Genomic DNA, 13,619 nt, shown 5'->3' with positions numbered 1-13,619 from the left:
TGTCTACAAACGGCACAGATCTCAGCAAGCTGTAGGTTGCGAGTGATACATTATAACTACCTGCATCGTCTATACTATACACCACTTAAGAAATACAGATTCAAATTAGCAGCCACTGACCATTGTGAACGTTGCCAACAACCAGGAGCAGGGTTCCTGCACCTGGCGTGAGAATGCCCGAACATACAAGAGTACTGGGAACAGGTGTTTGTAGCATTAGGAAAGATGACTGGCAGAGTAATAGAGAGTGACCCCTTGCTCGCACTATTAGAATATACAGCACAGATACCTAACTCTCACAGGAAATTTATTGGTATATCACTGTTACTAGCCAAGCGGAAAGTGGCATGTAGATGGGGAAGGGGCCGTGCCCCGAAATTCAAAGAATGGTTGACAGACCTAACCTATTGTCAAGAACAAACTACTATATAAGCTGAGACGGTGCCGGCTACCACCAGGCCCAAAGATATATGGAAACCTCTCCAGGGGTATGTATTTACTTTTACAAGGCGCCGAAGATGGGTCTCCTCCTTAATTACTTTTATTATTGCTGATTTCGGTTCACTAAGACTGGCAGAGCTGGCGGCCACATACATATCAAGTGTTGTTACCAGGGGTGCGGACTGCCTGTGGCTGGTCTTTCATAAATTTGTAAGTTCCTCCTGATCCACGTAGAATACTGTATTCCTATGTGCCATGTGTGCCTTCTGTTTATACTGAGTGATTATAAAGATTGCATTAACGCACATACTGTAATTACGGTACTTGGCCGCAGAGAATCTTGCGATTATATTGTGATTCACTGTACATTGCATTGCTATACATTGTCATGTAATATGTTAAAATTACAAATAAAGTTAAAAAAAAAAAAAGGCACAACACCTGATGAGGATAGGGCCCCGCACATGTGTAACACACCTTACTGCTCGCAGTAGGTTTGGAATGTGCCTTTTTCTTTTCTAACCCCACAGTCGCCACCGCATTGACAAGCTCTGTTTTTAACGGTCATTGTACAGCCACTTCCATGTGTGTTGAGCGCACTTTCGAAAGTTCCTTCAACTGCCCCATAGTAAGCATGTCCGCCATGGACATCCCCCGGATCTGTAGGATGTTCTCCCTCAGCTTGACAGAGATGCACCCCTGTATGAACTGGGCCCGAATTTCATCATCAGCATCGGGCAGCATAAAGGTACTGGCAAGTTCCGAAAGTCAAGCATGATTCGTCAGGAAGCTGTCGAGCTTGGCGTAGGAGGAACCACTCATAATCAGGATTTGCAAGCAGTTTGAAATGTACAGTGAGGGGCAGCTTCAGGGTATTGTAGGTAAAAGCTGGGCCAGCCTCCACCACTGACTTCCCCAGCTTGTGAATGGTGGTGCCCCCTAAATGTAGGAGAATGGGGTGACGTTGGTCATTTTCTTGTGCCACTACAGAGAAGTGATTTTCCAGCCCCTCCACCCAGTCTTTTCATTGAGCTGCTTGTGCAGTTGGGGGATTTTCCACAACAAAAGGCTCAAGGTCTAGAACCAAAACCATCATGGGTCAAACAGGCGATTGATATGCAAGAAAGAAATAATGATACTGAATGTAACAGCCAAGCACACCTGATGAAAGACTGGCGCCAGGTGGGAAGGACTCACTGTGGGTGATGAGCTTGACCCCCAACATGAATACCAAGATCCACCAAACTCCCCCCAGGCAGAAGAGAACAGGACACTCACTGTGGGGTGGGCCCCATGTAGAAGAGGCAAGGCCGGCATCGGACACGACGATAATATGGCGGTCCTGCCAGCCCCCGATGACCGGGGAGGCGGGCCTGTCGCGCACAGCAGTGAGCCGACAGGCGCGCCCCCTCTCTCATTGGCCAAGCTGGGTCGTGACCCGGAAGTGAAAGGAATCACTTCCGGGTCACGCAAGTTGCCAGCCCCCCAGGCCAGCCAGAACCGGTCTGGGGCTAGTAGTAGCCATAAAAGGCTGGGGAGCAGAGGAATCTTCCTCTTTGCCTTCCGCGCTCCCCAGCCTGTAGTGCAACCTCGCTAGGAGGCTGCAATTTAATATTTGCCCACCCACCATCCCCTAAAGCAGAGGTTGTGTAGTGTATGATTGTTTTCTTTTTTCGTTTTAGGTTGTGATGTGTAAATAACTTGTTTTTTCCCCTTTTTAGGGTAAAAATTGTCATATTTTAGTGCGATTCTATGGTCAGGCGGTAAGGTCAGGATTGGTGAGCAGTAAATTTAAGGTCCTTAGGGGGCGGCGCCATTCTTGAATGGGGTCGCCCAAGGGGGAGGGACATGTCATCCCTCCTAGAACTCCAGGGGCAGTTACAGTCTTTTTGGCTGTATGGGTGCGGGGGATGGGGGAGTTACGCTTTTTCTAGGCTAGCTGGCCAGCCCTCACGTGCACAATGGCGCCAGTAAAGGGCGCAGAACTGCAAGGGCCCCTGATGGAGATAGTATACAGAGCATACGGGGGTAACTGGGGGGGAGTACCCTCACGGTGAACGGGCCCTCTGCGCATGCGCACTCCGGTGGGAGGGCGGGGCTTAATTGATAAGGATCTGACACCAGTCATTGACCTTGCCGTAGGCTCAAACATGGATACGCAGAAAATTATTGCCATTATGATTATGGATGATGTTATGCTTAGATTCGGATAGGAATAACTTGTATTAGAGTTATGTTAAGGATAGCCATCTGATATCTGTACATATCAAACGTAATCAAATGTCAATTATATGATTGCGTAATTTTGTAAATATTGTTATTATTCATTGTTTGATTAATTTTTTTAATAAATACGGCCGGCGGTTATCTACGACCCCCTTTTCCAACTAAACTATTGTTCTTGATATTGTGTGGGTCTTGACAAGGGAGGAGGGGGTATAGGTAGTACCAGGCCATATAGCAGGAGGCTCTCCTCCGCGTAGGCACATGTGCTCAACAGCAGGAGCCCATTTGAAAACAAAGTCACAGTGGGAAGAGTGACGTGCACGCTCCTAGATCCCAGCCACAGGCACAACACAGGCCGCACCTGCACGCTTAGCGGCACAGAACTGCTGCAGGCGGCCTCCTTGCCACGAGTGGGACAGCAATGGGTAGATTGCAGCAGGAAATGAATGCATACAGTCACAGCTCAGCATTCAGGGCTGTGGTGGTTATTGCAATTGCATTTATAGAGTGCTTACTACCCCTGACGAGGCATCAAAATAGGAGCAGGCGGCCTCCTCACCACAGGCGGGGCCGCGAGGGTTTGATGGCAGCATGAAAACAGGCGTATCTGGCCACAGTGCTACCTTACAGCAATGGGTGTAGGAGCACACCCGCAGAAGGGTCACCACCATAGCCGAGAAGCCTGCCTGTAAGTCACGAGCAGCTGCACCATCGCGGGTCAGGGCGCGACCAGTAGCAACAGGCAATGCTCCCCGGCCGGTGGACATTGCAGCAGGATACTGGACAGCAGACTGTCAGGATGCACTGACCAGCAGACGGGCCGCAGATCAGGAGCAGGGTACAAGGGCGTCAACACCGCACTCCCTCTCATCACCAATTTGTTAGGTCATGCAGTGTGGCCTAAGAAGTGTGCACTGAGTGCTGGGATGGAAGAGATGACTCCAGTTACTTTCTCTTTGTCACCACGAGGTTGGGACCCCCCCGTACACGACATGACCAATTTCATTCCCGTCATATATGATGGGGTCACTCATGTTCCAATCCCAGCATAACAGCGGCCGGGGCAGGGACTTTGGTGGAGATGGGTCTGGAGAGGTGCCTGGACTGGTGGTGGTAGGAAGTGGGCAGGAGGGTCTGGGGAGCACCGCATACACACTTCAGTAACCTGACATCCCTCTCACGCCCTGGTAAGATCGGAGTGCCACTGTTGATTGGGGCAGCAGATGGGGAGTGAACGATAAGTCCCGCATTCGACAACACCCTTGCCACCAAGAATTGTCAGCCCCTCTAGCAATCCCTTGAAGGTGCTCTGGCAAACAAGTACCGCATTGGCCCCTGGCAGCAGCAAACAAATATTGAAACTGCATTCAGCTGCCTTCTCCCTCTCCCCCCCCCTGCTTGCCATGCCACTAAACCTTCCCACTGCTCTGGAGCATCACCTCACAATGGGTAAGGACAAAGCACAGTGGACACAGCAGACTAAAATGGACCCATTTGGTGTCACAGGGACCCCAATGGAGGCGTGGAGAACAGCACAGGCGGTGCAGGTCCCTACAGGAGCCCAAATACTGGAGGCTATTGAAGCTTCACGCTCAGCTCTAGAGACCAAAATAGACCTTGTCTCACAGGGTGTTAACTTGCTCTGCTTCGGCCTGCGCAAAGTGACGGAAAGATTCTTAGCCTCTGAGAAGGATGTAACAGCCTTGCAGGAGGAAATCCAAACCTTAAAGGCGATGGTTGATTCACTTACAGAGCTTACCAGAAAGTTGGAGGAGAGACTCAAAGACGTCGAGAGTGTGCACGCTGCTGTAACCAACCTTACCTTTGTGCGGTTCTCAGAGGGGACTGAGGAGATGATTTCCTGAATTATTTTTATAACGCTGGCTCAACAAATAGACTACAGAACCAAATGCAGTATTTGAAGTCTTTGTGGTAGAGAGGGGTCACAGGTCTCTGACACCCCGGCCCCTGCCAGGCTCACTGCCATGAACAACGATAGTGACAGTCTCTTACTACAGAGACAGGGACACAACCCTATGAGTGGTGCATGAGTCTGGAGACCCGAAATTTGTAATCCTGCCATGCACTTACTCCCTGAGTACAAACAGCAGGTCAAGCACCTCAGACTGTCCTTCGTTGCTGTTAAACAGAAACTGGGGACCATGGAACTGTGCTACATGTGCTAATTTCCTGTGAAATTGAAGGTTCTCCAAGCGGGTAAAGCGTACTTTTTTACCACACTGAGGAGGCATAGGAATAGGTGAAAGTGCAAGGGGAAACCCGTCTTGGACCTCAACAATTGGAGACTCCGACTACTGGACACCAAAGAGGCACAGGTCTCACCCGCCCAGTAGATGCCCACCCAGGGACCGAGGCAGAACACAGGCAGAATACCGTGCGGTAACCCGGCCTGACTTAACCATAAGCATTGAAGATCGCCAGGCGGAACGCGAGGAAGCCAGAGCCCAGGTGGAGGCAGTCACGGGGACACCAATGGCGGAATGTTAGGAAGACATAACAACTGAAATACTAACACATCCTGACCCAAAAAACTCCTGATATGGTTGCAGGGATCAATAGCACATGGACAGCAGTAGTACAGTGGACTGGGTGTCGTAGGACCCCGGATAGTTGTGCACCCTCCGGCGACTAGTCCTAGTCGGTGAGGGAACTTATTTTGATGTTTGGTCTGCGGACATGGGCAGCACGGATAGACTGTAAGAGTCTACCCCGTCCCCACCTCCTGGCTCTGCTGCTGGAGTCAGGGGTGGGTCTTGTGATCTGCTAACATCGAGAGATTTTATGTTATGTTGTTTCCCCTTGGTAAAGGGCATAGACTCATGCCCAATGGTATATCTCGGTAATCAGCCATCACAGAAAAACACCCAAATCCTAAAACAGCCAGGTCTTCAAGAGTTTTTTTAACATGGCAAAATCAGAGCAGCAGCGATGATGAAGCAAAAGTTTCTTCCAAGTCATGGGGCAGTAAAGGAGAAAGCTCTACCACCAAAATCTGGAGGCGCGAATTCAGAAAACAGTCAATAGCACCTTTTCGCTGGATCTTACAGTTCTAGCTGGACAGTAGTGATGCCATTTTTCCCTTAGGTACGAGGGAGATCCACCCATCAGAGACTTGCACGTAATGCAGAAGGTCTCAAAAACAGTGAGTTTTCTGACTGGAAGCCAATGCAGAGCTCTTGAAATAGGAGCAAAGGGAGAGCCTGCTGGGAGGTTACAAACTAGGTGGGCAGCTGTATTTTTCACCACCTGGCGTTTAGACAAAAGGGTTTGCACTGCTCTTTTATGCTCTTATGGCCCACGGCCGAAATAAAGCTTTCTTTGACTGACTGACAAAAGGGTGTAACTGACTGCCAAAAACGATGTGATGCTGTAGTCAAGTCAACTTATAACTAGGGCTTGGACCAATGTTTTTCTTGCAGATGATGGTAGCCAAGAAAAGACTTTCCTCAGTAGCCGAATGGTAGCAAAGAAGGCCCCGCAGATTGCAGAGATATGGCTTTTCATGGACAGCTCCTGGTCTAATTTGACACTCAGATTTTTCGCGACTTCCCTGATGGAGGGGACTGCTCCTAGTTTAGAAGGTCACCAGTTGGGAGAACAGAGGTGCTGAGCTTTGTCAAACAGCAAAATGTCTGTTTTTTTGCTGTTCGGTTGGAGACAGTTCGCCGTCATCCAAGCCACGATCATCCTCATGCAGTCCAGAAATCAGTGCTTTCACCGTCAATAGCCTGTCCCAACAAGACGATCAGCTGGCTATCATCTGCAGAAGAAATTACATATAAATTGCAAGATCTGACAATCTGGGCCAGCGGTGCTACGTATATGTTAAACAAGGTCGGTCTCAAGGATGGGCCCTGCAACACCCCATTGATGATCGAAACAGTGTAGGATTCAAACCAACCCAGAAGGATCACCTGTGTACAGCTTGCTAAGAAGTCAGCATAGGGCATACTGGAGGATATCACCCCAACACCAATTTCATGCAGTCTGCTCAGCATGAGAAATGGTGTCAAAGGCGCCAATATATCTAACAGCACGAGCATGGCAAGAGAGTAGGCATCTAGACATAGGCGGGTGGTGTCAGTTACTGCCACCAACGCGGTCTCCGTGCTCTGGTCAGCTCTAAATTCCGATTGAGAGGGATCGAGAATCTTATAGTTCTCCAAAAATGCCATGTGCTGTTTGCTTGCAAGGCTTTTCAACATTTTCCCCAGTATTGGGAGAAGAGTGACCGGGCAGTAGTTGGACAAACTTTTGGGGTCGGCATTCGATGATTTAATGTTGCAGAGACCAGGGCGGTCTTTCTGGCTAATATTATTTTGGCCACATCTAAGGAAAGATTAAATAGCAAAACAATGGTAGGGTCTTTTAGAGTCAGGAGACTGGCAGACATCCTCTGGGTATGTCTTCGTAGGCGAGCTGGATTTAGCTTTGGCCAAAAGCCCAAAGATTTGGTGTAAGGTGAGTGATTCGAACCAGTCTAGATGAGGGGTGGAGTCAGAGTGGGGTGCAATAAGAGAGATTGAATTGATCTGACTCTGGCTCATAGGAAACGTCTTATAAATTGCATCAATTTAATTCTCAAGGAAATCAGCCAAAGAGTCACATGATTGCTCAGAAGCTGGGATGGCCAGGGAACAAGCATGTGGCTTAGTGAAATTGTTGAACACTTTATAGAGCTCTTTGGAATGGATCTGAAGGAAGACTTGGAAAGCTTGCACCACTGGAAGATGGTATTGGAGCTACAATCTGTGTTATTTTTGTATAAATGTAAAGTTTGTTCTTTTCTGCCATTGCTGTTAAAGTGTACAGAGTAGGGACCGGGGATGGCACCTTTCTCTGGCCCTAAGGGGGGGGGGGGGAAATCTCTACCTAATGGTGCGGAGGTCCCGGATAGACACCTGCATTATAGAGTTACATACTTGGAAGCACGATACACACCATTGTACACTACAATTTATGGTGTGAGTGGGGAGTTAATGTAGATAGTCTCAATGGGTGGGGAGACGTAGTACTACTAGTATGTGTTTACTCTGAAGAGGGAAATGGAGGAATGTTTTTGCAATGGCTTAGCGATATCACAGTTGTATATAGAGCATGGGGCTCTGCATAGGGGCCATCCTGGTGAGGGAACCGGGGGAGATGGGAAGGAGATAACATTTGGGGCAGCCAGAGCAGATCTGGAGAATATCAGACAGGATAGGATGACTGCCACAATTAATATGGTCACATGGAATGTACAATGTCTGAATACGTTTATGAAGCGACTCAGTGTGCAGTAATACCTGAGGAAGTAGAAGGGCCGCATAGCATTCACTCAAGAACATTAGCTCTTGGAAGCTGGGAAAAAAGTGGCAGTGGGGGTCTCAATCTGGATTGCACCCGGTGTACCATTCGAGATGTGCTACATCAAAGCCAACATTGAAGGCAGATATATTTTGCTTTGTGGCACTCTAGATAAATGCCTCGTAGAACTTATATGCCCCCAACATAGACAACAAAGAGTTCTTTGTTGCGGTAAGGAAGGAACTGACCCCGTACATGGATATACCAATTATATGGATTAAATTGTATTTTGGACAGGTTAGCAGACCCCCCCCCACCCCCCGCCCCCCCTAAACTGAAAATGAAACCCAACAGGACGTCCCAGCTCAGAGAATTCATGCTGAATCTTAACTGTAAGGATGTTTGGAGGCCTGGCCCATCCCAACAGCAGGGTGTTCTCATGCTACACCAGATGCACAAAGCATTGATGAGGCTTAATCCTGAAACCATCAAGGATAAAACCTATAAAGCAGAGATTGAAGTAGCACTTACAGGCTATTTTGAAAACAATTTGATGACCGAGAACACAAGGGGAGTGGAATCAGAGGCCCGCAAGGTGATCATGCAGGGGGAATGCCTCATTAGAACTTGTGGTACACACCGACAACTGAAAAGGGAGCTACAAGACTGTGAAAAGCTGCTGGACAGAATGTATGCAGGCGAACCAGTGGTGGCTATAGATTGCTACCACCAGATGACTGCCAGGCACAGACTCTATGCCTTATGCGATAGATTAGATTGCTTCATGATGCGTGAATACAGACAAAAACTCCATGCAGAGGGAGACAAGACGGGGCGAGTATTGGCCCCGGCTCCTCAAACGGGAACGACCACCACCAGTGATGCTAGCCCTGACCCGCCCTACAGGTGAGAGGGTAGCCAGCCAGATGGGAATCAATGAGCTGCTCAGGTAAGATCTACAGGGGAGATATATAGGGAAAAGGCACCATGACTGCTGTCCAGAGTGACTGTCTTTCTAGAATTAATGACCAGCCCCAGACTAACAAGGGAACAAAATGAGAGCCTGGAAGCAAGCTTTGGTACTGATGAGTTAGTAGAGGCAGTCAAGGAGTTCCAAGATATCATTAGTCGGGCCCTGGCAGATTGCTGGTGGAGTTTTACCATATATACTCCAGTAGGTTAATCCCTAAACTGCTGGATACCCTATGGGAGGCCAGGCAGTTAGGAGAGCTACCAGCCTCCATGCGAGAAGTCACATTTATTATTGCTGCCAAAACCAGACAGAGACCTCAGGGACCCGAGTTCCTATTGCCCACTTTCAGTGATAAATGAAGACACCAAACTACTTTCCAAGGACTTAGTGACACACCTCTGTGCACTGTAACTGGTCTGATTGGGGAAAACCAGTGTGGCTTTTTGCCAGGCAGGTGGGCCCACATGAATATCAGACGACTATTGCATGTTAAGCATGCAGCCCAGAGAGATGGCATGCCAGGGGCAGTAATAGCATTGGATATTGAGAAGGCGTTTGATACCATCAACTGGGACTATCTTTGTAGAGTACTCCATGAGATGAACCACAGTTCCTACAATGGACAAAGTTACTATACACTCACCCTGTGGCGAGGATACGCACATGAGGGATAGTCTCTGAGGGCGTAGACATCACCCGAGGAATTAGGTAGGATTGCCCCTTGTCCCCACTCCTGTTTGTCCAGGCCGTGGAGCCCCTGACGGTGTACTCTAGGGATGTGTTGTAGGATTGAGGAATATAGGTGGGGCACATCGCTCATATTGTACCAATGTATGCAGACAGCACGTTGGTGTACCTCAGGCAGCCGGATCTGTCGATCCCACTACTCTACTGGGGGTTGAAAGGTTTGGTGTGGACTTCAGCCTCAGGGTTAACAAAAACATGACGGTACTGTTCCAAATGGGGGGCGGGGTTAAATTAACAGTGATGAAGTGGAGGTGCCAGGCCCAGAGCTTATCTGGGTATCCAGGTAGCTTACGAGTCTGTTGAGCAGTATAATCTTAACATGGGAATGGGTGGTGGAAGGAACACAAAGCTCGGTCAGGTTCTGGAACACACAACCCATTTCAGTTATGGGCAGGGTGGCTATTAGGAAAATGGTGTTTCTGCTGAGATAGCTATATGTTCTCCAGAGCTCATTCTGCGCAATACAGAGGACAGTATGTCAATAATTAAACTCCCTCTTGATTTCATTAGTATGGGCAGGCAAATGGAGCAGGGTATAACTGGACTCCCAAAAGCTAGACAAGGTGTAAAGTAGCCTGGTACTCCCTGACCTTGTATTACTATTATTGTATCACCTGGCAGGATTACTGCAGTATACAGTACAGTGGTGTGAGGAGGGACAAAACATAGAAAAATTATTGCTGGATGGAACTTTGAAGGAAACGGAGCTTCGCCAGAGGCTGATGTAGGGGTCACAGAAAGAAAAAAATACAAAAAAAGGATTACTTTGAAAGTTGATATCAGGATTGCCACATGTTCATGTTCACGATATGATAGAAATAGTGTAAACACTGTGATTCAGTTATTGTAAGATGCCTGAAATTTGTCCGATTTGGTCAACAATGAAACCATATTCAGTTTTTACTTAGTTGGTGTTTGAAGATAAAAAACAAAAACAAAGTGAGGCTCTAACATCCAGGATACATTGTATGTGCACTAACACCTAAAAATATTGTTTAATTGGGTACCCCATTTTGACTAATTTTAGATTATGTTAGGTCATAGTATACGGTTTGTCTCATAGAGATACTCAGGGCAAAACACTGGCACTGGCATACTTGCAGCAATTGTTAGCATGGCAGACACCTGTGGGGAAAAGCTGGCGCTGGCACACTTGGCGGTAATTCTTGGCATAAAGGTCACCAATTGCAAAATTTAGATACAGTCATTCTCAAGATATTTCATGGCAAATAAAGCACCAGTTGAAAAATATTGACTATTGACACCAGTGGCCAAATGCTGGTACTATTACAATGAAGGTAATTCTTGGCATTAAGGTGGACAGCCTGGGGTATGGGAGCATAGCAACAATGACAAAAGCTGGCCCTGACATACTGAGGTAATTTTTGACCTAAGGGTCACATGGCGCGGTCAGAAACAACACCATTTTCATGTCCACCTTCCCTAAGGTGCCTTCTTTCTGCAGCACAGTGACATTTGCCATATATATGCGTACGTGTCAGGGCAGGATAGAAATCTTGGAAACAGCATTTGCTTACAGTTTAACTTTGTAGGCACACTATTATTACACCTTGAACGTTCAGTACAATGTATGGAGTTCACTGCACAAATGTCATGGCTTATTATTCCCCAGTAGGTGACAACAATATCTGGCTAACATAAACAATTGTGGCACGTCCGAGGCTTCGATATGGCAGCATTGGGCTGTTTATTATATATAGGGTTCTACTTTCTTGTTTAAATGAAAGGATCACTCTGCTGACTCTTTGAGGTCGGTGCACGCTGGAATGCCTGCATAGCTGATTCCTGTCATCTCCACGAGGGATGTCCCACTCTACACCAAGATGGACATCCTGATGACGCTTGCTCACAAGGAGTTAGATTACCCGGCAGGGATTTTTTGCCAGATCTTCCACTCTATGCAAAACTCGGTTAAGGAGCACTAGGTAGGAGCACACTATTAAAGCACATATATATGTCAGCATATATACATTGTTTTAGCACAATGGTAAAATTAGTCATTCTCTCCACTGCTAATCATGTTAATATATTTAATTCTATTAGTAATTGTAGTGTACGTATTTCACTCAAGAATCCCACTGCTTCAATAAATATTGAAACTGCAGGTTGTGTATTTCTTGTGTATTTCTTCGGGAATACATGAGAGTCAAAACGAAAAGGTTCTAGATCTGTTACCATGATTTCCTTGGGGAGTTAGGGTGGTCATGTTCTGAGGATACACACACATTTTTTACCCTGTGAAGTTGGGGGTGCAAATGTTGCACTGTGAGCTAGCAGGACTATAGGCCAACATCTCCTTAGGGAGTGTGGGGAATCAGACTTGCACCATCCCAATGTTTATGTTGTCCAACAAACTCATAGTTTTTCCGATGAGATACAACCTGTATGACATGGCACCCAATATTTTTAGCTTGGGTTCTTATTTAATGGATCAGCTGAGTAGTTTTCTTTTGTATAATCAAAGAACCCTACTTACCTCTTAACAGAAGACATCCTTGATATGAGGGAAAACTCCTCCTCAGCTGTGTAGGTTTACCCTGTGAATTGCCTGTAAGTTGTTCAAGCTTGAACCTTCCAAAGGATTGTCCATAGTGGTACGTTCTCTGATATCCACATACTTTGATGGTTGAACAAGCGGCATTAAGCATACCTGAAATCTGCAGACATGCAGTTACTCAGATGCTGCAACAACATGGTGTTACACTCATGGGTTGGGGACGTTACCTCCATGGTTGAGGCCCACAAAGAATTTAGGAAAGAGTTATTCTATTCGTGGGTGTGAGCACGAGACGGACCGGAAGTGGAGCGGGACTGTGCCGCTGGGCTCCGCTCCGGAAGCAGGAGACGGTCTAGCGTTCGCACCAACCTTGGGGGAGGAGCCAACAACGGAAGGGGAAGCAGGCCGGATGAAAAGAGGAGAGACCACGGAAGAAGGCGAGAGAAGCGTAGGAGAACGGCGGACGAGGAGAGTACTGGAAGGAGCAGCCACGAGCGGAGGAGATCGGCGGAAGAGAGGAGCGCAGGACGGCGAGTCGGAAGACGGCGGACCCAGAAGAAACATCGAGGTCTTTACGGCGAACAAACCAGGTGGGCTGCAGGGAGGAGAAGACGCCCCGGGTCCCAGCGCCGCGGTCCGGGGAACGGGCCGTGGCTCGAGGCAAGTGGCTCTCCGGGGACCTTTTGGGTGGGGTTGGTGGGGAGGTTGTGAAGGGCAGTGAGGCACCAGAACAGGGTGAGACCCTCCCCAACTCCTGCACTTCCCTCCCTACACGCTCCTTCGGTGATGGTAGCACACAGCGAATACGGAGAGTAACCAGTGACTCAGACCTGTTTTCTTTCTTTCTTTCTTTCTTTCTTTCCTCCCTTCAACCACCGAGCCCCTCAAGTGGCGGACTACGGAACATTGAAGGCGACGTACCCCCTAGAAGACCGCACCCACAAGGAAGACCCCTCGGACAGAGACTGTTTTGTTTTCTTATTATACCTGTGACTGTGAGGAGATAACCCCTGATTATACTTGGTTCTCCTTTGCCAACCCTTCCAAACGTGTTGAAAATAAAGGCAGAATCAATACAGTGGTAGTAGACGGCTTATTTGCGGACCCGCCACCCCGTTAGGGACTATAGACTACCACAACTTGGTGTCAGAAGTGGGATTTTCGCCGGGTGTCGACAATGACACAAACCGTGCCTGTCACAATAGAGAGCATAATAAACCAACTGGCGGAGGGGCAGAGACACCTACAGTTGGCCCTTGAAGAACAAGCCCAAGCAGCACGGAAAGATAGGGAAGTATTGCATGGCGCTTTAAGGGATCAGGCCGTTATGCTTACCTCTAACCAGCAAGTACAGGATACCGCCATACTTAGATTGACCGACGCCATTGTCAGTACACGAGTCCGTCC

Source organism: Triturus cristatus, chromosome 1_2 (assembly GCF_964204655.1).
Source record: "Triturus cristatus chromosome 1_2, aTriCri1.1, whole genome shotgun sequence".
In the NCBI taxonomy this organism is placed as follows: domain Eukaryota; kingdom Metazoa; phylum Chordata; class Amphibia; order Caudata; family Salamandridae; genus Triturus; species Triturus cristatus.
The sequence above is the reverse complement of the archived record's forward strand: the minus strand, read 5'-3'. Positions refer to the sequence as shown.